This window comes from Hypanus sabinus, chromosome 25 (genome assembly GCF_030144855.1).
Source record: "Hypanus sabinus isolate sHypSab1 chromosome 25, sHypSab1.hap1, whole genome shotgun sequence".
Lineage (NCBI taxonomy): Eukaryota > Metazoa > Chordata > Chondrichthyes > Myliobatiformes > Dasyatidae > Hypanus > Hypanus sabinus.
Genome location: NC_082730.1, coordinates 2,426,269 through 2,450,357, shown reverse-complemented (window position 1 = coordinate 2,450,357; position 24,089 = coordinate 2,426,269). Strand labels below are relative to the sequence as shown.

Genomic DNA, 24,089 nt, shown 5'->3' with positions numbered 1-24,089 from the left:
AACAAGAATGCTTAATCAAACTACATACAAATACTAACACAAGATTATTCAAATATTACAGAAATATTAAATACACAGCACTCCTCCCTGCTTAGCTATAAACTTTAACTCAAATGAGAAGGCATTTCATCTGCACTCAAAAAATATTATATGATACAACTACTATATGCAGACATTAGCAGAGTAAAGTTTAAATTCTTTTATTCAGGCTTAAAGATTTGCTTGCTGTGGAGGATTCCTTATTCTTGTGGGATAATGTCTGTCCTGACAAGGGGGATCACTCTGCTTAACAGGTGAGACTCGTGGCTGTGAAGCAATCTCAGGTTCTGGGGCTCTCTCTGTGCTAGTTGTAGGAGTTGACTCTGGAACTGCAGGAAGTGGTTCTGATAGGTAACTTCCTTCTTTAACTATTGACTCTGCTCTCCTCAATCGATCGATATGTCATCTCCAGATGATATCTGACTCAATTTTCATTGTGTAGGAGAGTGAAACATAGAATCATAGAAAACCTACAGCACAATACAGGCCCTTTGGCCCACAATACTGGGCCTAACATGTACTTACCTTAGAAATTACCTAGGGTTACCCATAGCCCTCCAATTGTTCTAAGTTCCATGTGCCTATCCAGGAGTCTCTTAAAGGACCCTATCATATCCGCCACCACCACCGTCGCCAGCAGCCCATTCCACACACTCATCATCCTCTGCATAAAAAACTTGCCCCTGACATCTCCTCTGCATCTACTTCCAGGCACCTTAAAACAGTGCCCTCTCATGTTAGCCATTTCAGCCCTGAAGGACAGATCGTGCCTAACTAGCCTGATAGAGTTCTTTGAGGAGGCGATGAGGCATATAGATGACGGTAGTGCAGTGGATGTGTTCTACATGGATTTTAGTAAGGCATTTGACAAGGTTCCACATGGTAGGCTTATTCAGAAAGTCAGAAGGCATGGGATCCAGGGAAGTTTGGCCAGGTGGATTCAGAGTTGCATTGCCTGCAGAAGGCAGAGGGTCATGGTGGAGGGAGAACATTCAGATTGTAGGGTTGTGACTAGTGGTGTCCCACACGGATTTGTACTGGGACCTCTACTTTTTGTGATTTTTATTAACGTCCTGGATGTGGGGGTAGAATGGTGGTTTGGCAAGTTTGCAGATGACACAAGGGTTGGTGGTATTGTAGATAATGTAGAGGATTGTCGAAGATTGCAGAGAGACATTGATAGGATGCAGAAGTGGGCTGAGAAGTGGCAGGTGGAGTTCAACCCAGAGAAGTGTGAGGCGGTACACTTTGGAAGGACAAACTCCAAGGCAGAGTACAAAGTAAATGGCAGGATACTTGGTAGTGTAGAGGAGCAGAGAGATCTGGGGGTACATGTCTACAGATCCCTGAAAGTTGCCTCACAGATAGATAGGGTAGTTAAGAAACCTTATGGGGTGTTAGTTTTCATAAGTTGATGGATAGAGTTTAAGAGATGCGATGTAATGATGCAGCTCTATAAAACTTTAGTTAGGCCACACTTGGAGTACTGTGTCCAGTTCTGGTCGCCTCACTATAGGAAGGATGTGGAAGCATTGGAAAGGGTACATAGGAGATTTACCAGGATGCTGCCTGGTTTAGATAGTATGGATTATGATCAGAGATTAAGGGAGCTAGGGTGTACAAGATACAAAGAGGAATAGATAGAGTGGATAGCCAGCACCTCTTCCCCAGGGCACCACTGCTCAGTACAAGAGGACATGGTTTTAAGGTAAGGGGAGGGAGGTTCAAGGGGGATATTAGAGGAAGACTTTTCACTCAGAGAGTGGTTGGCGCATGGAATGCACTGCCTGAGTCAGTGGTGGAGGCAGATACACTAGTGAACTTCAGGAGACTACTAGACAGGTATATGGAGGAATTTAAGGTGGGGGATTATATCGGAGGCTGGATTTGAGGGTCGGCACAACACTGTGGGCTGAATGGCCTGTAATGTGCTGTACTATTCTATGTTCTATGTTCTAAAAGGCCAAGTTCACTCAACCTATTCTCATAAGGCATGCTCTCCAATCCAGGCAACATCCTTGTCAATATCCTCTGCAATCTTTCTACAGTTTCCACATCCTTGCTGTAGTGAGGTGAACAGAACTAAGCAGAGTACTCCAAGTGGGGTCTGACCAGGGTCCTATTATAGCTGCAACATTATCTCTTGGCTCCTAAATTCAATTCCATGATTGATGATGGCCAATGCACCATATGCCTTCTTAATCACAGAGTCAACCTGCGCAGCAGCTTTAAGTGTCCTATGGACTTCGACCCCAAGATCCCTCTGATCCTCCACACTGCCAGGGGTCTTATCATTAATACTATATTCTGCCATCATATTTGACCTACCAAAATGAAGCACCTTACACTTGATTGAAATCCATCTGCCACTTCTCAGCCCAGTTTTGCATCCTCTGACTGCCAACCACATTATCCACAACACCCAAAACCTTTGTGTCATCAGCAAAGTTACTAATCCATCCCTCCACTTCCTCATCAAGGTCGTTTATAAAAATCACAAAGAGAAAGGGTCCCAAAACGGATCCCTGAGGCACACCACTGGTCACCGACCTCCATGTATAATATGACCCGTCTACAACCTCCATGCATAATATGACCCATCTACAATCTCGATGCAGAATATGACCCGTCTACAACCTCCATGTATAATATGACCCGACTACAATCACCATGTATAATATGACCCATCTACAACCTCCATGTATAATATGACCCGTCTACAACCTCCATGCATAATATGACCCATCTACAACCTCCATGCATAATATGACCCGTCTACAACCACCATGTATAATATGACCCGACTACAACCTCCATGTATAATATGACCCGTCTACAACCACCATGCAGAATATGACCCGTCTACAACCTCCATGTATAATACGACCCGTCTACAACCTCCATGCAGAACATGACACATCTACAACCAAGTTCTGGAGTGGTCCAGTTCTGTCCTTAAACTTTCCGAGTATCCACTTTTGATCATCTCTGTAGCCCCACTTGTGCCAGGACCACTTGTCCAGGAGAGAAACATTGAACCTTCTTGTTTGAGGAGACTTCAATCTGTCTTAGCTGTTTGTCCTGCATCCTCCTCCTGAGATGAGTTTGAGAAGATCCAAGTGTGAATGCCTGGGATGATCCAGGAACAGTATGGCGGGTGAGTTGCTGGTTGTGCAGTGTTAGACATTACAATATCCGAGGAGGAAATTAGCGAGCTTCAGGTTCAGGGTTAGTGTAGAGCGATCTGCTGACATTGCTCGCCGTGTATTCTTTATACTCTGCACAAACTTTTCCGTCATGCCATTTGTAGCCGGATGATATGATGCAGATGCAACATGTCTTTCCATTCATTTTTAGGAATAACTGAAACTGTTCTCCCACAAACTGTGGCCCATTGTTGATGACTAAGTGTTCCGGAATACCAGTCATAGGGTCTTAGTGTCATGGAGAAGTACAGCACAAAAACAGGCCCTTCAGCCCATCTAGTCTATTCCAAAAACATTTAAACATCGATCTGTACTGGGATCCTAGTCCTCTCCACCCCTACCATCGACGTACCTATCCCAACTTCTCATAAACGTTCATATTGAGCTCACATGCACCACGTGCTGGCAGCTCATTCCACACACTCATGACCCTCCATGTGAAGAGGTTTCCCCTTATGTTCTCCTTAAACTTTTCACCTTACACCCTTCACCCATCACCTCTGGATGTATTCCCACCCAACCTCAATGGGACAAGCCTGCTTGCATTTACCCTATCTATACCCCTCATAATGTTATATATATAAGATGATGAGTGGCATGGATTGTGTGGATGGCCAGAGACTTTTTCCCAAGGTTGAAATGATTAGCACGAGGGGGCTTAGTTCAATGTTGTGCTGACCATGTAACCTACTCTAGAAACTGCCTTGAATTTGCTCACCGCATAGCCCTACAGTTTTCTAAGCTCCATGTACTTATCTAAGAATCTCTTAAATGACTCTATTGTATCCGCTTCAACCACCTTCACTGGCAGTGTCCAGGGGTGTCAAACTCAAATACACAGTGGGCCAAAATTAAAAAATCAGTACAAGTCAAGGGCTGGACTGGTTCAGTGTTTATTGCAAAACTTATTGAAATGAATTTATTGTACATATTAACCTGGAACTAACAAAGCTTAGGTTGTTGCCTACAAAAGCAATATTGAACATTAGATAAATAAAAAATCAGTTGCATTTATTTCTTATGGCTTTATCTGCAGCTTTTCCGGAGTGATTTCTAATGAAAACATTTTTTCCACAGGCCAACACTCTGTGATTCATATTAGTCTAAGCCAGATACTTGGCATCTCATCTTGGATGCAAGTTCATCAATGTTTGGAGTCAGGCTCTGAGCTGAGGAAATCCTCAGAATTGAGTGAAGGTGTTCATCAGAAAGACGACTCCTGTGTGATGTTTTGTTTATCTTCATCAAAGAGAACAGTTGTTCACACAGATATGTGCTGCCAAACATCGAGAGCATTTGAGCAGCTTGGGTACGCAGCTGGGGCATTGTGTCAGGAATGAAACATAGAAACTGTGCAGCGCCCACCGAGTCATACTTTGCCTTGAGTGTGTCACTACATTGGAGTTCAATCAGCTCCATTTGTATGTTGGTTGGTGCGCTTTCCACGTCAGCTGCAAATGGATTACTGAGCAGTTCAAACCTGCTTTTTTTGGCTTCAAAGTCAGCAAATCGCCGCGTGAAGTCGGCACCAAGTATGCTAAGTTTTTCAGCAAACTTTGAACGTGGGAACACTGCGGTAGAAACCTGCTCTTTCATAGTTTGGCAACACGGAAAATGGCTCATGTTTTCTTGCTGCATCTGCGTCTCCCACAGGCGCAGCTTGGTTTTAAAAGCCCTCACTGCAGCGTACATGTCTGTGATCACACGACCCCACCCCTGAAGCTGCAGGTTGAGCGCATTGAGATGGCTCGTGATGTCACACAGAAACGCCATTTCACAAAGCAACTTTTTATCCCGGAGCTCTGTTGTGTCTTTCCCTTTGCTTTCCATGAACTGACAGATCTCCTCACGCAACTCGAAACATCTTTTCAGCACTTTTCCTTGGCTTAACTATCGCACCTCTGTGTGATAGGGCAAATCATTATATTCTGAACCCAACTCCTTCAGAAACGACCTGAACTCGCGGTGATTTAAACCTTTGGCTCTTATGAAGTTAACTGCTCGTGTTATGGTGCTCATTATATGTTCCATTTTCAAGGCTTTGCCACACAACGATTCCTGGTGTATGATGCAGTGATAGCTCACCTGCGCCGTTTTCCTCCCGCATCTTCTCCCGGATCCTGCCCACCAATGCACTCTTTTGACCGCACATCGCGGGCGCTCCATCTGTCGTCAGTCCCACAAGTTTATCCCAAGGCAGCCTCATTATATTTACACATCTGGATACCTCTTCAAAGAGATCTTTTCCAGTAGTTGTGCCATGCATTGATCTTAATCCCAAAAGTTCCTCTGTTACACACAGACTTGAGTCCACTCCACGAATGAAAATTGACAATTGGGCAGTATCAGAAGTGTTCCTGCTCTCATCCACGGCAAGGGAATATGCGATGAAATCTCTTCCCTTCCCCACCAGCTGTCGTTGTAGATTGGTGGCAAGCTCACGTACACGCTCAGCAACGGTGTTTCTGCTCAGGCTCACATTTGAAAATGCTTGCCTTTTACCTGGGCACACGACGTCGCAAACTTTCATCATGCAGTTTTAAACAAATTCTCCCTCAGTAAAGGGCCGGGCTGATTTAGCGATCCCTGCTGCCACAATAAAACTAGCCTTTACAGCAGCCTCACTTTGTGTTTTGGCTTTTGTGAACATAGCCTGCTGTGATGCCAGACTTCTTTTCAACTCTTTTACCTTCTGGAGCTTCTGTTTCTTGTCCAGATGCTTGTATTTGTCGTGGTGTTTTGTTTCATAGTGTCGTCTTACGTTATATTCTTTAATTACAGCCGCACCGTCTCCGCACACAAGACAAACAGGTTTTCCCTTCATATCTGCGAACATATACTCTGCCTCCCACCTGCCTTGAAAACCCCTGTTTTCAAAGTCCACCTTTCGTTCAGCCGTTTTTGGGGTGAGGGATAGCTGAAAGTTGACCACACATGACTAGCACCATAAGGATGCTGATGAGAGAGTAAGGCAAGCGCGAGCAATGCACTGGCAGTGCATTGTGGGATTTGTAGTATTTGTGGTGCGTGCAATATACCGGCGGGCCAGCTCTAATAGAAAAAAAATATTCATTAATGATATTCAGGAAATAAACCAGGGAAACCGAATAAACACTAAAAACCCTGAAAACCTGGTACCTGAATAAACTCAGCATTAGCCATATCATACGCCATAGGTGCTTCGATTACTGGGGCCAGCTTTAATAGTAATTAGATATTATCTCGCGGGCCAAAGATAATTCCACCGCGTGCCGGATTTGGCCCACGGGCCTTGAGTTTGACATATATGCCATACACCCTCCACTCTTACTTACTTAGAAGTAAGTACAAGGGGGATGTCAGATTTAAGACTTTCACACACAGAGTGGAGGGTGTGTGGAATACACTGCCAGTGAAGGTGGTTGAAGCGGATACAATAGAGTCATTTAAGAGATTCTTAGATAAGTACTTGGAGCTTAGAAAACTGTAGGGCTATGCGGTGAGCAAATACAAGGCAGTCTCTAGAGTAGGTTACATGGTCGGCACAACATTGTGTGTCGAAGGGCCTGTAATGTGCTGTAGATTTCTATGTTCTATGTTCATGTTCTCTCTCAAATCACTTCTCAATCTTCTGTGTTCCAAGAACCTTTTTAATCTTTCCTTATAACTCAGGTCTACAGATCCAGCAACGTACTTGTAAATTTTCTCCGCACTCTTTCATACTTACTTAAAACTTTGCTATAGGTAGGTGACCAAATCTGCAGACAATACTCCGAATTAGGCCTCACCAATGTCTTAAACAACTGTAACATAACATCCCATATCCTGTACTCAATACTTTGATTTATGAAGGCCAATGTGCCAAAAGCTGGGATGCCTCTTTCAATGAATTATGAGCCTGTATTCCAAGAACCCTTTGTTCTATCACACTCCCCATTAGACTACAATACATTCTTTTAAGAGACTCTTAGATAGGTACATAGAGCTTAAAAAATATAGACATGACTTACCATGCACGAAGCCATGCCAACTATCCGTAATCAGTCCTTATCTATCCAAATATTTACATAACCAGTCCTTTAGAATACCTTCCAATAACTTTCCCACATCTGATGTCAGACTCACTGGCCTATAATTCCCTGGTATATGTCTAGTGCATTTCTTAAACAATGGAACAACATTGGCAATCTTCCTGTTCTCTGATGCCTCACCTGCTGCTAAACATGTTTCAGATATCTCTGCTGGGGCACCAGCAGTTTCTGCACTTGCCTCCTGTCAAGCCCAAGTGAACATTTTGTCAGTCTTTGTGAAGAGGCTTCTCAATAGAGTCTGTAGTGGAGGCTATTGGAAACATTTCTAGCCACATTGTAGCTGCATTTACCACTACCAAGAGATTAGTGCCCATGAGCGATCTGGCAAAATGCACATGAATCCACTGCAAGGAAAATGCAGGCCGTTCCCAAGGATGGAAGTGTGCTGTTCTGCTCTTGGCATCTTCTGGATATGTTGGCATCCTGTTCAGTCCACGGTTACCCATTCAATCTGCTGATGAATCCTCAACCACCAGACAACGATTTAAGCCAAGGCTTTCATTTTCACCACACCTAGATGACTGGAATGTATCTCTTCCAACACGTTAGCTCTCGGCTTTGATAGTACAACAACTCTCAATCCTCAATGGGAGCGGCCCATGGCATAAAAAATGTTAGTAACCCCTGCTCTACAGTACCCAGCCAGATAGTGTCGGAGAGCAGGATAGATTCAGACTGAAGGTCCTCTACTCTGTCCTGTCACTCCTGGGACAGAGTAACCACCATCCTCTCTAAATCCCAACATCTTCCTCTGATACTCACCAGGTGTGTGCGGTTTACAGATCTCCCGCAAACGGATCTGAGCTGTGTCCACACTGACGGGGTTCCCGGCTTCAGACCTGTACACAACGTCCTCACTCTCTGGTGTGTGATGAATCTCCAAGGTCTCTCCTTGTCCCCAGAGGTGATGGATGATGTTGTTCACCACAGCTTCTCTGCCCCTCAGCCATCTGAAGCTGGTGTTGTCACCCGAAGTCACCGAGCAGGTCAGGGTGAAGTTACAGTCTCCAGTATTGTTCTGAACCGTGATGTTTGTTCCTGACACAGGCTCCGTGACGGAGAGATGAAAGATGAGTAGGGGAGACTCTGCCTACTGTCTAATGGAGTGACACAGTCTGTGTGGCTGCAACTAATTCTTCCTTTTCCCCAGTTTAAACTTTGAATTTTTAACTTTTATTTGTTGGATCTTAGAGGGGAATAGTTGTTACTATGTCACAATCTTTCAGGAAAGCAGCTTCCTGAATCCAGCAATAGAAAAATCAGAGGACATGCCGGCTTGGGCTGAGTATCTAGAGCGTTCACTGATGGTTCTCGACAAGAAAATAGACAACAACACGGTAAAACCTGATGCTACCTCTTCTGAGATGAAGTTGTTACGACAGAGTTTTCAATTTGTGCATGAAAATATTATTTCCCTGAATTCTGAACTTAAAGAAGTGAAGCATCAAATAGCAGATATTTCAGCCTGCTTGGAAAAGTCTCAACATAAGATTATCGATTTGGAAGCAAGATCTTGTTGGAATAATATTTGAATTGTTGGACTGAAGGAAGGATCTGAGAGCGGGGATTCATTGGACTATTTCGCTAACTTGTTTCAATCTCTGTTTCCGGATATTTTACCTCAACCTCCTGATATCAAAAGAGTGTATAGAATTTTCCCTTTGAAATCTTGGGATCTGAATAAACCAAGGTCAGTTTTGATCTGCTTCCTTCATTTCAAATTAAAGACCAAATCATAAAATATGCAAGGAAACACAGAGTTTTTAAATTTAAAGGTTCTGAGATTCATTCTTATGAAGATTATCCATGGGAATTTTGGACCTGTGGTCTAAATTCGTTCCAACCATGAAGGTAGCCTATGTTAAGGGATTATTACCATGACTTCAATATCCAGCCCGATTGAAATTATTTCCCAAAGTTTCGACTCCACGTGTTTTTCTGGACCCTAAAGAGGCATTGGACTTCGTTAACTCTATTTCAGTTGCAGTCGAGGTTTGAATGGCTTTAGGTATGCTGAATAATTGTTATTTCAGAAAGAAGATAAGCTTTGAATATCTCTGATTGGCTTAAGATATCCTTTGATCGATCGGCCATTTAAAAAAGATGTGAACTTTTTGATGTGAATGATGGATGACTTTTCCGAAATCTGTTTGGTCTACTGAGCGAATTAACACAATGGACAAATTGTTTGATTATTTGTTTTAATCTTCCTTTTTTCATTAATGAGGTGATAGTTTTCAGAGTTCATAAGGACTTTCTCTTATATATACATAGTTGGGATTGCTTAGTAGATAGATACTTAGTTTTTTTTCTAAAAACAGTCTTTCCTTGGGTGTGTAAGTTAAATGGAAAATGGTGCTCATTTTTCTTCACTAGAGATTACATAAACATTTTTCTCTTTGATTAATTTTATTGCTTTGGTGTTTTTGAAGATTGTTTCTGCATTCCCCAGCCTGTTTTTAAGGATTAAATATAAACATTTTTTTCTCTGAATTTTTATGCTGGATATGGGGAGTCAGATGGTGTAGAACAATACAGCACAGTACAGGCCCTTTGGCCCATGATGTTCTGCTCACCTTTCAATCTACTTCATGATTAATCCAATTCTTCCGTCCTGTAGAGAATTCCATTCGTCTTTCATTATGAGCCTATCTAGGAGCCTCTCAAATGTCCTTACTGTGTCTGCCTCTATGACTACCCATGGCAGATCTTTCTACACACCCACTGGTCTATGACTAAAAATAAACATCTCTGAGATCCTTATACTTTCCTCTAATCATTGTAAAATTGTGCCCTATTGTATTAGCCATTTTTGCTGGGAATCTGTTTCATGTTTTAATGATTACTCAGCCTCACCAGAGTCCACTGTTCCAAAACAATAATAGTCTGTAAAGCAATGGAAGGCATAAAAGTAAATTGATATTTAAATTGCATATATATCAGTTAGAAGCAAGGCCTGTAAGTGGGCAGAACCAGTTAACATGACTTGATATGGTGGTGTGTTGCTTTGTATTGTTTAGCATTTTATATTTAGCAAAATATTTTTTTCCTCCGCAGGGCTTTTTCTATTTTAGGGCCATATGTTTTTTTTCTGTAACTGGGGGAGGAATTAAGGAAATCTTTTAAAACCACTGTTATAAAATGGGCAGCTTGCAGAGTCTCTCCCTTTTTTTACTCTATGAGGAGCCATTTCAGCTTTTTTTTGCCAAATTTCGAGCTTTTTGGGGTGGTGGAAGGATTGGGGTTAGTTTTGAGTTATAGGATTAACTGTAAGATTAATTTTAGTTTTCTTTTTTGTATTTTTCCCATTACAGAGTTCCAGAGCATGCATGTTTTGTATATGGTTATACTTATCACCGCCAGTTTTAATTAGCCCGTGCTGGTATGTGTGTATTTATGTGTAAAATAAAATAACAATTTTTATAGAAACTAAACAGATAACCCTTATAAATTGCAATGTACATAGTTGGAATCATCCTATTAAGTGAAAGAAGACTTTTAAAATCATTAATCAATTCCAACCCGATATAATTTTTGCTCAAGATATGCATATCAAAAAGGGTGATCAAAATAGATATTTTAAAATGTGGAAGGGCCTTCAATTTCACACTACTTGTCAAAATAAAACAAAGGGAATGTCTATTTTTATTAAATCTAATATTTTATTCATCTAAGAAGACATTGTGTCAGATATTAATGGTAGATTTTAAATTATTAAAGGAACAATTTGTAATAGAAAAAATGTTCTGGTTAACTTATATGGACCTAATGTAGATGATCTTTCTTTTTTTATAAAATGTATTTGCTTTATTGCCCAATTTAAATTAATATATGTTGTTAATGGCTAGTGATTTCAACTGTTGTTTAAATCCTTTGATTGACAAGAGTTCAACCAATCAGTGGCTTTCGAGTTGTTCTGTATCACTTATTAACTCTTTTTTAATTGATTTTGGCCTGGTTGAAATTTGGAGACATTTACACCCTAATGATAGAGATTATTCTTTATTTTCACATGTTCACAACATTTATTCAAGAATTGATTATTTTATAGCTGATCCCCAATTTTTGTCCAAAGTACAGAAATGTGAACATGATGCTATAGTTTTCTCGGATCATGCACCTTTAAGCTTAGCTATCAAATTGAATGATGTCGTTATTGTAAATTTGCCTGGATTTTTTCCAGAAAATTTATTACAAAGTTCAGATTTTGTCAAATTTATTGAGACTCAGATAAAAGATTTTTTTCTTTTTAATAATAGGGGAGATGTGTTGAAATTGATTATATAGGATTCATTTAAGGCATATTTGCATGGTCAGATAATCTCCTATGTTGATAAGCTTAAGAAACAGACAAAGAGTCAGATAAGATTTCCAAACAAATTAAAGACTTGAATAATATTTATGCTCCTCTCCAAACATTGATTTATTCAAACAAAGAGTTGAACTCCAATCACAATATAATTTATTATTAATTTATCCTATTGAAAGAAATTTGCTTAAATTGAAATGTCAGTTTTATGTGTTTAGAGATAAAAATAATAAGCTATTGGCATCTCAACTAAAAGCAGCTAGAGCTAAAAGACAAGTTTTAAAAACCCGTAAGGGAGATGATAGTTTAGCGTGTAATTATGAAGATATTAATAAAATTTTTCAAAACTTTTATATTGAACTTTATAAATCTCAGTTTCCAGTTGATTCTTCTAAAATGAATGCCTTTTTACAAAAGATTGATTTTCCTAGAATTTCTGTTCAAGATCAACAAACTCTTGATGCTCCTGTTACAGAAAATAAAATTCAGAAAGCTATTTTTTCAATGCAGTCTGGTAAAGCTTATGGACTGGATGGTTATTCTGTAGGATATTATAAAAAAATTGAAAAATTGCTTTCTTCATGTATGTTGGAAATGCTTAAAGCTTCATTTTTGATAGGTGAGTTACCTCCCTCATTTTATGAAGCTTCTATTTCTTTAATTCTTAAGAAATATAAAGACCCTACTGACTGTGCTTCATATAGACCCATTTCATTATTAAATGTGGATGATAAAATTCTTTCACAAATAATGGCTAATCAGCTGGAGAATTTCCTAACTAAAATTATCTCTCAAAACCAAAGAGGTTTTGTTAAGGGCCGTTATTCCTTCTTTAATGTTTGGAGACTGTTAAATGTTATATATTCATCTTTTTTTAAGACTCCCCAATGTGTTGTCTCTCTTGAAGCTGAAAAGGCATTTGACAGAGTCGAATAGAAATAATTATTTAATGGTTTAGAGGAATTCGGCTTTGGTATTAATTTTAATAAGTGGATCAGAATAATAGATAAAAGCCCTATTGCTATTGTTATTACTAAAAATTGCAGATCTATTTTTTTGGCTTTTGCGGGGTATAAGACAAGGATGTCTGTTAAGTCCTTTGTTATTTTATTAGAAGCTGAAACCCTTGGCTATTGCACTTCATGAAGCTAAAGGTATTCATGAAATTCTCATAAAAGGGACTGTTCATAACGTCTCCCTTTATGCTGACTTTCTCTCAGTTTATATTTCGAATCCTGAAGAATCCATTCCTAGTTTATTGAAACTATTAAACGATTTTGGAAAATTTTTGGGATATAAACTAAACCTTCATAAAAGTGAATTATTTCCCCTAAATGATTCTGCTTCTCTATATGATGACATTCCTTTTAGAGTTACAGACTCATTTAAATATTTATGTATTATTATTACTAAAAATCATAAAGCCCTTTATAAAGCTAATTTGGTTCCTTTAGTGAATTTTATGAAGCAATTATTTTGTAGATGGAATCCACTTACACTTTCATGAGCCAGCCGAATTCATGGTTAAAATGATGATTTTACCAAAATTTTTATATGTATTTCAAAATATCCCTTTTTTAACTAAGAAGTTTTTTGATCAGATTGATTCTATTATTTCATCTTTTGTTTGGAATAATAAGAGAAAGAATTAGTAAATATCACTTACAGAAATTAAAAGAAGTTGGAGGTCTTGCTCTGCCTAATTTAAGAATGTATTATTGGGCTGTTAATATGCGCTTTGGTTACATTGGGCTGATAAAAACGAACAACCTTGGGCTAATTTGGAATTGAATGCTATGAAACAGTTTCATTTAACCTCATTATTAGGAGCTTCTCTACCTGTACAACTGGCCAAAATTACTAGTTTAAATTTATACCCTGTGATTAAGCAGTCATTATGAATTTGGTTCCAGTTTCATAATCTTTTAATCTCAAAAAATTTAAACATTTAGTTCAATTTATCGAAATTATTTATTTAAACCTTCATTTAGTGATCCCACCTTTCTTCTTTGGAGGAATAAAGGAGTTTATTCCTTCATGGATCTGTTCCAAGATGGCCGATTGATGTCTTTTGAGAAATTAGTAACTAAATACCCTCTCTTGTATTCACATGTCCTGCAATATCTTCAGGCCAGCCACTTCTTACAATAATATTTAAGTAATTTTTCATATATACAGGATTCTAACTTGTTATATATTATTTTAAAAATGAATCCTTTAGTGAAGGGTTTTATTGGGAAAACTTATAATTTATGTTACAACAGCACAGTTACCCTTCACTTCAGATTAAGCAGGATTGGGAGAGAGAGCTTAACATGGCCTTGATAACAGAAGATTGGTTGCAGATTTTGAAGTTAGTTAACTCTTCTTTGATCTGTGCCACTCACTCTTTAATTCAATTTAAAATTGTACATTGTTACTAACTGGCAAAGGTGAGACTGTCTAAAATGTTTTCTAATGTTGATAGTCAGTGTGACAGATGTAAAACCGAAACAGCCACTTTGACACATATGTTTTGGTTATACTCTGTATTGAAACATATTTGGAAGTCTATCTTCCCTACAATTTCTAGTTTTAAAATTAAATTTACAACCTAATAAATTGACAGTTTTATTTGGTATAATCCCTCAATACATTCATGGTATTTTTCCATCAGACCAACATGTAGTTGCACTTGTTACATTATTGGCCAGAAGGGCTATTTTGTTGAAATGGAAAGATGCTTCTGCTCCTACTTTGGTAGAATTGTTTTCTCAGGTGATGTTATCTCTTAGTTTGGAAAAAATCAGAAGTTGAACTTTTGATCCTCGATTCGATTTTGAGAAAAGGTGGGGTTCATTCGCCCACTACTATCATGTGATTTGAGTTAATTAATATGGTTTCCTTCCGATTTTTCTTTAAATGGATCTGAGTTGGCGGATTGATGCTTTTCTTTTATGGAAGCTTGTGTGATGTATAACTCCGGGGTTGTGCTCCCAGTGGGGCTTTTTTCTGGCTTTTTTTTTCAGTTAGTAGTGTTTTATTCTTAGTTCATAAAGGTTCTTTATTTTCCTTATTTTTTTCTTTCAAAAAATATTCTTAAATCTTTATTTTTTCTTATTATTATCAATATATTGCTTAGCTTTGTTAATCAATTATTTACTAATTTAATTCTTCATTGTACATAATGACATACTGATTTAATGTATTTTTTGTTAATCTTCAATAATAATTAATAAAAAAGATTTAAAACGAAAGAAAAGAAAGATGAGTAAAGGAGATCCTCGTGGACCCCTTGAGGATCAAAGTAAACTTCAAACTGATCCCAGTTCATTTCCACCCACCAGTTTAACCTTTCCTTCACCCTTCAGTTCCTGCTGAAGAAAATTCCCACATGTGCCCTGCACATTTTTTGCTTTTGCCACTTTGGAACTGACTCAACAAAGAAGGTAAACATAAGTAACCTCGAAGTTAACCTTAATTGAATTCTGACTGCCAAATCTCTTTTCACCTCCAATGTCTGAAATCTCTCCCCAGGTCGAACCTGTGCTCTGGTAAAATTACTAAACCATTATGCAATGCTGAAGAAGACTGATTTCACAGTTTGAACTGTCCCTCCACCTATCTTGCTTTTGGATACAAACTTGGTGACAACGCCATCTTTTAAATACCATTGTGTTTCAGGGGAACACAAAGAGATGATTCTTCACATAAAGGGTGGAGAGAGTGTGGAATGAGCTGCCACCACTAGTGGTGGATACAATTTTGATCTGAATTTTGAAGAGAGATTTGGATAGGTACATGGATAGGAGAGGTGTGGAGGGCTATGGAGTCAGGGTCCGGTCCGGAATCAGCATTCCGGGTTTTGATCCGGTCCGAGGGCTCCGAACTCCGGGTCCTGCAGTTGATCCTCCCATCACCCGTGATCTAGTTAGGACCCTCCTGGCTCAAGGAGTCACACCTGTAACTCATTGAGCTGCAGGCGTTTATAAGGGGCCTTGGGACTGAGACCAGATGGGTGGTCATTTTGTTCTGTTTCCCCACCGGCTCTGAACTCTTCTCTGCATTCTGTTATCCTGCTATCCTGCCCAGGCTCAGATCTACTCTTCATCATGCTTCTCTGCCCCATACCAGTACTGCCAGGTTGGTCTGCTCCCCCACCTTTCTTCCCATGCGTTGGTCCCGCTTCTCCGCTCATTTGTTTTGTTCGTGCGATCGCGCTGTCTGCCGGCCATTTCCAATTTTCCTGTTATCATGACTGTTGTGTTGGTCATGCTGGACCTATGCCCGTTCCTACCCCTTGCCTCCATCGGGCAGGCCTGGCTGGTCTGCCACTGCCTGGCGGGGGTTCTGCCCCATCCTCCTCTTCTGCCCGAAACCTGGGATTGTGCCCCGCACCCGCCTAGGGGTCTGCGTCGTGCCCAGGCCTCCGGTTTTTCTGCCTGGGAGGCGAACCTACCCGGGACATATGCGACCCGCCCAGGGAAGGCTCATTTCTGCCCCGTCCTCTTCTGCCTGAAACCTCAGATTGTGCCCTGCACCCGCCTAGGGGTTCGTGTCATACCCAGGCCTCCGGTGTTTCCGACTGGGAGGCAGCTCTTCGCGGGATATATGTGGCCCGCCCAGGGAGGGCTCTCCGCCAGCCTATCTAGCCACCTAGACCTGTCTGCCTGCCTCAACCCCGGGGACCTGTCTGCCTGCCCGAACCCCGGGGACCTGTCTGCCTGCCCCAACCCCGGGGACCTGTCTGCCTGCCCGAACCCCGGGATCACGCTCCGCTCTGCCTGCCCGAACCCCGGGAGCCCGCTCCGCTCTGCCTGCCCGAACCACCTGAACCCCAGCTCTACCCTTAAGTGCCATGGCATCCCCATCCTGCCCTCCCCCTAATACTTCAGTGTCTGCGTCCTGCGTTTGGGTCCATCCAGCTGCGTTCCTGACATATGGTCTGGGTACAGGTCAAAGGGACCAGTCTGCTTTGTCATGGACTAGATGGGCTGAAGGGCTTCTTTCTGTTCTGTAGTGTTCTATGACTCCATGACTCTATTTCCTTCAAACATTTCATTCTAAAGTGAAAAGTCTTCATGTCTAAAGTGAAAATTTGTGGTCACAACACTGTACCCTGATGAACTCCACTCAAAACTGACAGCCTTCCTGAAAAGGGCCCCATTTGTCCCCACTCCCACACCCCTGCCAGTCAGCCAATCTTCTATCCATGCTGGTACCTTGCCTCTAACGTTGAGTTCTCTGATGTATAAACCGGAGAAAGTCTGCTGGTGCTGGAAATCCAAAGCAACATGCACAAAAAGCTGGAGGAACTCAGCGGGTCTGTCAGCATCTATGAAAGTAAATAAATACTGTCCTGGTTCAGGTTGAACAGAGAGTGACAAAGTACAAGTACTTTGTGGGAGACTCAAGACTACAGATGCTCCAATGTGTAGTCACACCAGATGTTGTAGGTCAGACAGTATCAACTGACAGACAGTGGTACATATTTGCTGGAAGAGGAATAGAGAAATTTTGCTTGCTTAGTGCTCGGTGTAATGAGAGGCTGACACAGGTTAGCCAGATGGAATCACAAGAGAGACGATGGATGCTGAAAATCTGGCACAACACACAAAATGCTGTAGGATCTCAATGGGTTGGGCAATATCTTTGGAGGGAAATGGAACGTTGACATTTCGGCTCAAAGCCCTTCATCAGACTGGTCAGCCAGATAAGCCAAAGCCAATGGACAGAAAACAGAAATAAAAGAGAATCTGCAGATGCTGAAAATCTGAGCAACACACAAAAAATGTTGGAGAAACTCAGCAGGCCCGACAGCATCGATGGAAAAGAGTAAACAGTCAATGTTTTGGGCTGAGAGAACAATTGTTGATAAACTCTCAGGTGGTGATGAGAGGGCATACAGGATTGAGATATGCCAACCAGTGGAATGGTGCCAGAGCAACAACCTGGCACTCAACATCAGTAAGATGAAAGAGCTGATTGTGGACTTCAAGAAGGGTAAGACGAAGGAATACATACCAATCCTCATAGAGGGATCAGAAGTGGAGAGAGTGAGCAGCTTCAAGTTCCTGGGTGTCAAGCTCTCTGAGGATCTAACCTGGTCCCAACATGCAGATGTAGTTATAAAGAAGGCAAATCAGCAGCTATACTTTATTAGGAGTTTGAAGAAATTTGGAATGTCAATAAATACAGTCAAAACCTTCTATAGTTGTACAGTGGATAGCATTCTGACAGTCTGCATCACTATCTGGTATGGAGGGGCTACTGTACAGGACCAAAAGAAGCTGCAGGAGGTTGTAAATTTTGTCAGCTCCATCTTGGGTCCTAGCCTATAAAGAACCCAGGACATCGTAAAGAAGCGGTGTCTCAGAAAAGCTGCGTCCATTGTTTAGGACTTCCAACACCCAGGACATGCCCTTTTCTCACTGTTACCATCGGGTAGGAGGTACAGAAGCCTGAAGGTACACTTCAGTGATTCAGAAATAGCTTCTTCCCCTCTGCCTTTCGATTCCTAAATGGACATTGAATCTTTGGACACTACCACACTTTTTTTTACATATACATTATTTCTGTCATTGCACATTTTTGATCTATTCAATATATGTAATTGATATACTTGTTTAATTATTATTATTTTATTATATTTTTTCTCTCTGCTAGATTATGTATTGCATTGGACTGCTGCTGCTAAGTTAACAAATTTCACGTCACATGCCGGTGATAATAAACCTGATTCTAATTCTGATCAGGACTGAAAAATAGATGAGAAGTTCGAGCAAGAAGGTGAGGGAGGGGAGAAAGAAGTACAAGGATGCCGTCCGTCTCCAGGTGCTTGATTTAAGACTGTTTCTCGAGAACATACAGAGTGAATTGTCCTGCTGTATCAGGGATTTTTAATGCACATGTCACCTTTAAAACTTCATACAATGCATATCGATGTAACAGCATCAATGGAAAAGAGTACAGTTGACATTTCAGGCCAAGACCCTTCAGTAGGAATGGAGAAAAAAAATGAGGAATAGATTTAAAAGGCGGGGGAAGGGAGTGAGAAACACAAGGTCATAGGTGAAACCCGGAGGGGGAGGAGTGAAGTAAATAGCTGGGAAGTTGATTGGTGAAAGAGATACAGGGCTAGAGAAGGCAGAGACTGATAGGAAGGGATAGAAGGTAATGGAAGAAAGAAAAGGAGGGAGGAGATCCAGAGGGAAATGATGATTGGCAAAGAGGCAAGGTGAGAGAAGGAAAGGGGGATGGGGACCAGTGAAGGAGAGGGCAACTTCGAGAAGTTTGAGAAATCAGAAATCCCTTTCTCTCAATTTCTCCATCTCCTCCGTCTCTACCACATCTGCTCTCAGGATGAGGCTTTTCATTCTAGAATGAAGGAGCTGTCCTCCTTTTCCCTTCCTCCACCATCGATGGTGCCCTCAACCACATCTCTTTCATTTCACGCACTACTGCTCTTAAACCAACTTCCTGACAGGGATAGGGTTCCACTTGTCCTTACCTACCACCTCACCAGCCTCCGTGTCCAGCACATAATTCCCCAGATCTTCCACCACCTCCAACGAAATCCCACCACCAATTCCCCCCCCTTCCCACTTTCTGCTTTCCACAGGGATCGCTTCCTACATGACTCCCTTGTCCTTTCATCCTTCCCCACCGATCTCCCTCCTGGCACTTATCCTTGCAAACGGAACAAGTACTACATTTGCCCCTTCACCTCCTCTCTCACTACCATTCAAGGCCCCAGTCCTTCCAGATGAAGAGAAACTTCACCTGTGAGACTATGGGGTCATACACGGTGTCCGGTGCCCCCAGTGTGGCCTCCTGTAAATCAGCAAGTCCCGATTGGGAGACCGCATCGCCAATCAACTATGCTCCATCCACCAGAAAAAGTGGGATCTCCCAGTGGCCGCCTATTTTAATTCCACTTCCCATTCCCACTCCGAAATACCTATACATTTCCTCCTCTACTGTCATAACGAGGCTATACTCAGGTAGAAGGAACAACACTTTATATTCCATCTGGATAGCCTCCAATCTGATGGCATGCACATTGATTTCCCAAAGTTCCGGTAATGGCCCCTCCCCTGTTCCCTCTCCCACCTTATCTGTTCCCTGCACATCACCTCCCTCTGGTGCTCCTCCCCATTTCTCTTTTTCCATGGCCTCCTGTTCTCTTCTGTCAGACTTCCCCCCTTCTCCAGCCCTGCATCTCATTCACCGATCAACCACCCAGCTCTTTATTTCACCCCCCCCCACCCCCGCCACCTCACATAGCACCTTGTGTTCCTCTCTCTCCTCCCCCCACTTTTTAACTCTCCTCCTCAGCTTCTATTTTCCAGTCCTGCTGAAAGGTTTCAACTCAAAACCTCAACTGTATTTTTTCATTGATGCTGCCAGACCTGCATTTTGTGTGTGTTGCTTGTATTTCCAGCATTTACAGATTTTCTTGTTTCTTTTATGGAATCTTGGTTAACCTTTTCCATGCCAGATGCAGTGATTCAAATAGACGGGTTCACAATACATTGTCAAGATAGGTCAGTCAAGTCTCTCAAAAGCAGAGTGCTACATAACTGGAGGGTACCTTGTGACTGTCTTACGACCATGATATAATTGAATATCTGGTGAGCATGATGTAATGGTCTTGTGATAGTGGGATGATGTAATTTTCTGGCAGTTTGAGGTCATGTGATGACCTGTTTCAATAGGTATAAAACGGAGAAGCCCTGTTGTGACACAGGTCAGTTCGTTGTTTAATTCGTCAGTGACTCCGTTATGCTGCGTATTTGTCTCATGACGCAGTTTTTGTTTTAAAGTGGAGTTTTAATTTCTACCTTAAGTTTAAAAGGGTATTGCCAGCAGTTTCGCCACAACACTGCCAGTTCAGTTCAGTTGGAGAGTGAAGAATTATCAAAGTTCAGGAAGCCGAATGATCGAGTAAAGTTAGCGTCGTCGGCGGTAATACAGGATCGACCTTATGGAATCTTCATTCAGAAGGTAGTAACCTGCACCCAAGATAGCTCCTGCATTGTGAAAGCAGAAGGAGCTGGGGCAATGTGTCATTTGCCAAAGGAAAAAGGTCAGCCCCTTTAAGCCGTTTTTACTTCCTTTGCCATGAATCCATTGGGCAAGGCATATTTCAGCTGGGATCAGCAGTAACATCATATCATTGAGGAATTTGTTACTTCAGGAAAGTCTTTCCTAATTGATTGTATAAATCACTTGGACTTTTGTGTTCATTTCTTTAAGAACTGTGTTCGCATTTTATCATTTTAAGAACTGTATTCTCATTTATCTCTTTAAGAACTGTTCGAGTTGCAGTATAGCAGTTAACTTCCAGTTAAGTTAGTCGTTTATTTACTTTTCATTTGTTGTTGAGCTGTGTTTTAAATAAATGTTTTATTTATTACAAAAAAACCTGTCTCAATTCTATATTTGTTGTTGCTGGGATCATAACAAGAGTGACTTGATAAAATCACTAAGTTATTATTATCAACAAATCACCTGAAGTACCAGAGGAAATAATTCACTGGGCCACTGTTACACTAAGTTCAAAAGTACCTACTGTGCTATTCCACACTCACACTTCAGAACTCTGATCACCTGGCTGTACTTCTACTCCCTGAGTACAGGCAGAGATTGAAGACTGCAGCGCCAGTAGTGAGGAACAAGTAGACAAGGAAAGCACAGAAGTGCCTGCAGGACTGCTTTGATCAGTGGACTGGACTGTATTCGGGGATTTATCTTTGAATTTGGATGACTGCGCCACAGTTGTCACCAACTTCATTAAAGCCTGTGTGGATGTGTGTGTGCCTATGAAAACTTGCTGTACATTCCCAAACCAAAAGCCATGGATGAACCAAAATGTTTATCATCTGCTGAGGGCTGGATTGATGCTTTTTAAGTCTGGTTACTCATCTCTGTATGATTTGCAGAGGGCTATTTCAAGAGTGAAGAGACAATTCTGAACGAGGTTGGAGGTGACATCGGATGTACAACAACTCTGGTCGGATTGCAGGACGTTACTTTCTACAAAATGAATCCCAATAACATGAATTGCAGCGATGCTTCACAACCAGACATGCTCAACACATTTTATGCTCGCTTTGACAGGGAGAATAAAATTACAGCTGTGACTCCCTGCTCACCTGGTAACCCTGTGATCTCTGACTCGGAGGCCGATGTCAAGCTGTCTTTCAGGAGGGTGAACCCTCGCAAGACGGCAGGTCCTGATGGAGTACCTGGTGAGGCTCTGAAAACCTGTGCCAACCCACTGGCAGGAGTATTCAAAGACATTTTCAATTTCTCACTGCTACAGTTGGAAGTTCCCACTTGCTTCAAAAGGGCAACAATTGTACGAGTGCCCAAGAAGAGTAGTGTGAGCTGCCTCAACAACTGTCGTCCAGTTGTGCTCACATCTACAGTGATGAAATGCTTTGAGAGGTTGGTCACGGTCAGATTCAACACCTGTCTCAGGAAGGACATGGACCCACTGCAATTTGCCTATCGCCACAATAGATCTACGGCAGATACAATCTCAATTGCTTTCCACAGAGCCTTGAATCTCCTGGACAGTGCAAATACCTACGTCAGGATGTTGTTTATTGACTATAGCTACGTGTCTAACACCATCATTTCCACAGTAGTGATTGAAATGCTACCAGAACCTGGGCCTCTGTACCTCCCTCTACAACCGGATCCTTGACTTCCTAACTGGAAAACCGCAATCTGTGCGGATTGGAAACAACATCTCCACCTCCCTGACAATTAACACTGGCGTTCCACAGGGATGTGTGCTTTGTCCACTTCTGTACTCTCTCCATCCCATGACATTGTGGCTCGGCACAGCTCAAACAGCATCTGCAAATTTGCAGTTGATACAACCATTGTTGGCAGAATTTCAGATGGTGCTGACGAGAGGGCGTACAGGAGCGAAATAAATCAGTTAGTTGAGTGGTGTTGCAGTAACAACCTTGCACTCAGTGTTAGAAAGACCAAAGAGCTGATTGTGGATGTCAGGAAGTGTAAGACGAGGGAACACAAACCAATCCTCAAAGAGGGATCAGAAGTGGAGAGAGTGAGCAGTTTCAAGTTCCTGGGTGTCAATATCACTGAGAACCTAACCTGGTCCCAACGTATCAATACAGCTATAAGGAAGGCAAGACAGTGACTATACTTCATTAGGAGTTTGAAAAGATTTGGTTTGTCAACTAAAACATTCAAAAACCTACAAATGCACCATAGAGAGCATTCTGGCTGGCTGCATCTCCGTCTGGTATGGGGGGTGGGTGGCGGGGCTACTGCGCAAGATCAAAACAACTGCAGAAACTTGTAAAATTAGTCAGCTCCAGCATGTATAATGAGCCCAGCCTCTGTATAATATAAGACATTTTCAAGGAGTGGTGCCCTAGGAAGGTGGGCATCCATAATTAAAGATCCCTACTACCCAGGACAAGCCTTTTTCTCACTGTTACCATCAGGAAGGAGATACAGAAGCCTGAAGGCACACACTCAGTGATTCAGGAACAGCTTCTTCCCCTCTACTATCCGATTCCTAACTACACATTGAACCCATGAACACAACCTCACTACTTTTTTGTTTCTGTTACTTTGCACTACTTATTTTAACTTAACTATTGAATAGAAATGTATATAATTATGTAACTCAGTTGTTCTCTATATTTATTTATCATGTATTACTATGTACTGCTGCCATAAAGTTAACAAATTTCAAGACATATGCCGGTGCTGTTAAATCTGATTCTAGTTCTGACTGTATTGAAGTGGCAGAGCCTTGGCCCAAGAGTGAAGGAAGACATGAGGTTTGACCGATTTAAGTGCTGGGCTGAATGGGAAAGGTTGGGTTCGGGCCAAATCGTGGCTGTGAGGCCCGGACCCGAGGGTGTATGTAAACAGCAGCACCCTGTCCAAGAGTGAGGAATGAGCTGTTTGGATGATTTCCCTGCCGGCCAGATTATAAAGGTCAGGGTGTCGGGGCCAAAGGTAAGGTACAGGCCAGTGTTCACCACACGGCACAGTGAGATTTACTCATCTCTGCGCTGAACTGAGGCCGCGGCCCACAACTAACAGGCTCCTGGATCAGCTTCCGTGATGCCCGGCTTCGTGGCTGTGGACTCACTTTCAGGATCCTCAGTTCTGAATGTTATTTGCTTACTTTTATTGTTCGCTCGATTTCTTTTTCTTTACTGCACATTAGGTGTTTGTTTGATTGTCTTTTCTTAATGGTTTCTTAATGGTTTCCTTGTTTCGTGGCTGCCTGTAAGGAGACAAATCTCACGGATGCATATAAGAAAAATACTTTGATAATAAATGTATTTTGAACTTTAACCTACTAACTGGTAAATCTTGGGCTGTGGTACATTTGTTCAGGTTGGAAACAGGCAACAAGAGGGAGTAAAGAAAACATTTTGACATCATGATGAATTACTGTAGGAGTGAGTCAGTTGTGAGTTGTTA

At 41.6% G+C, this 24,089-nt stretch overlaps 1 protein-coding gene across 1 annotated transcript in view; it reads right to left on the bottom strand.

Annotated features, from left to right (window-relative positions):
• The window catches only part of LOC132381253 (uncharacterized), a 48,825-nt gene that overhangs the window by 5,189 nt on the left and 19,547 nt on the right, over positions 1-24,089 (bottom strand). The window lies entirely within an intron of this gene.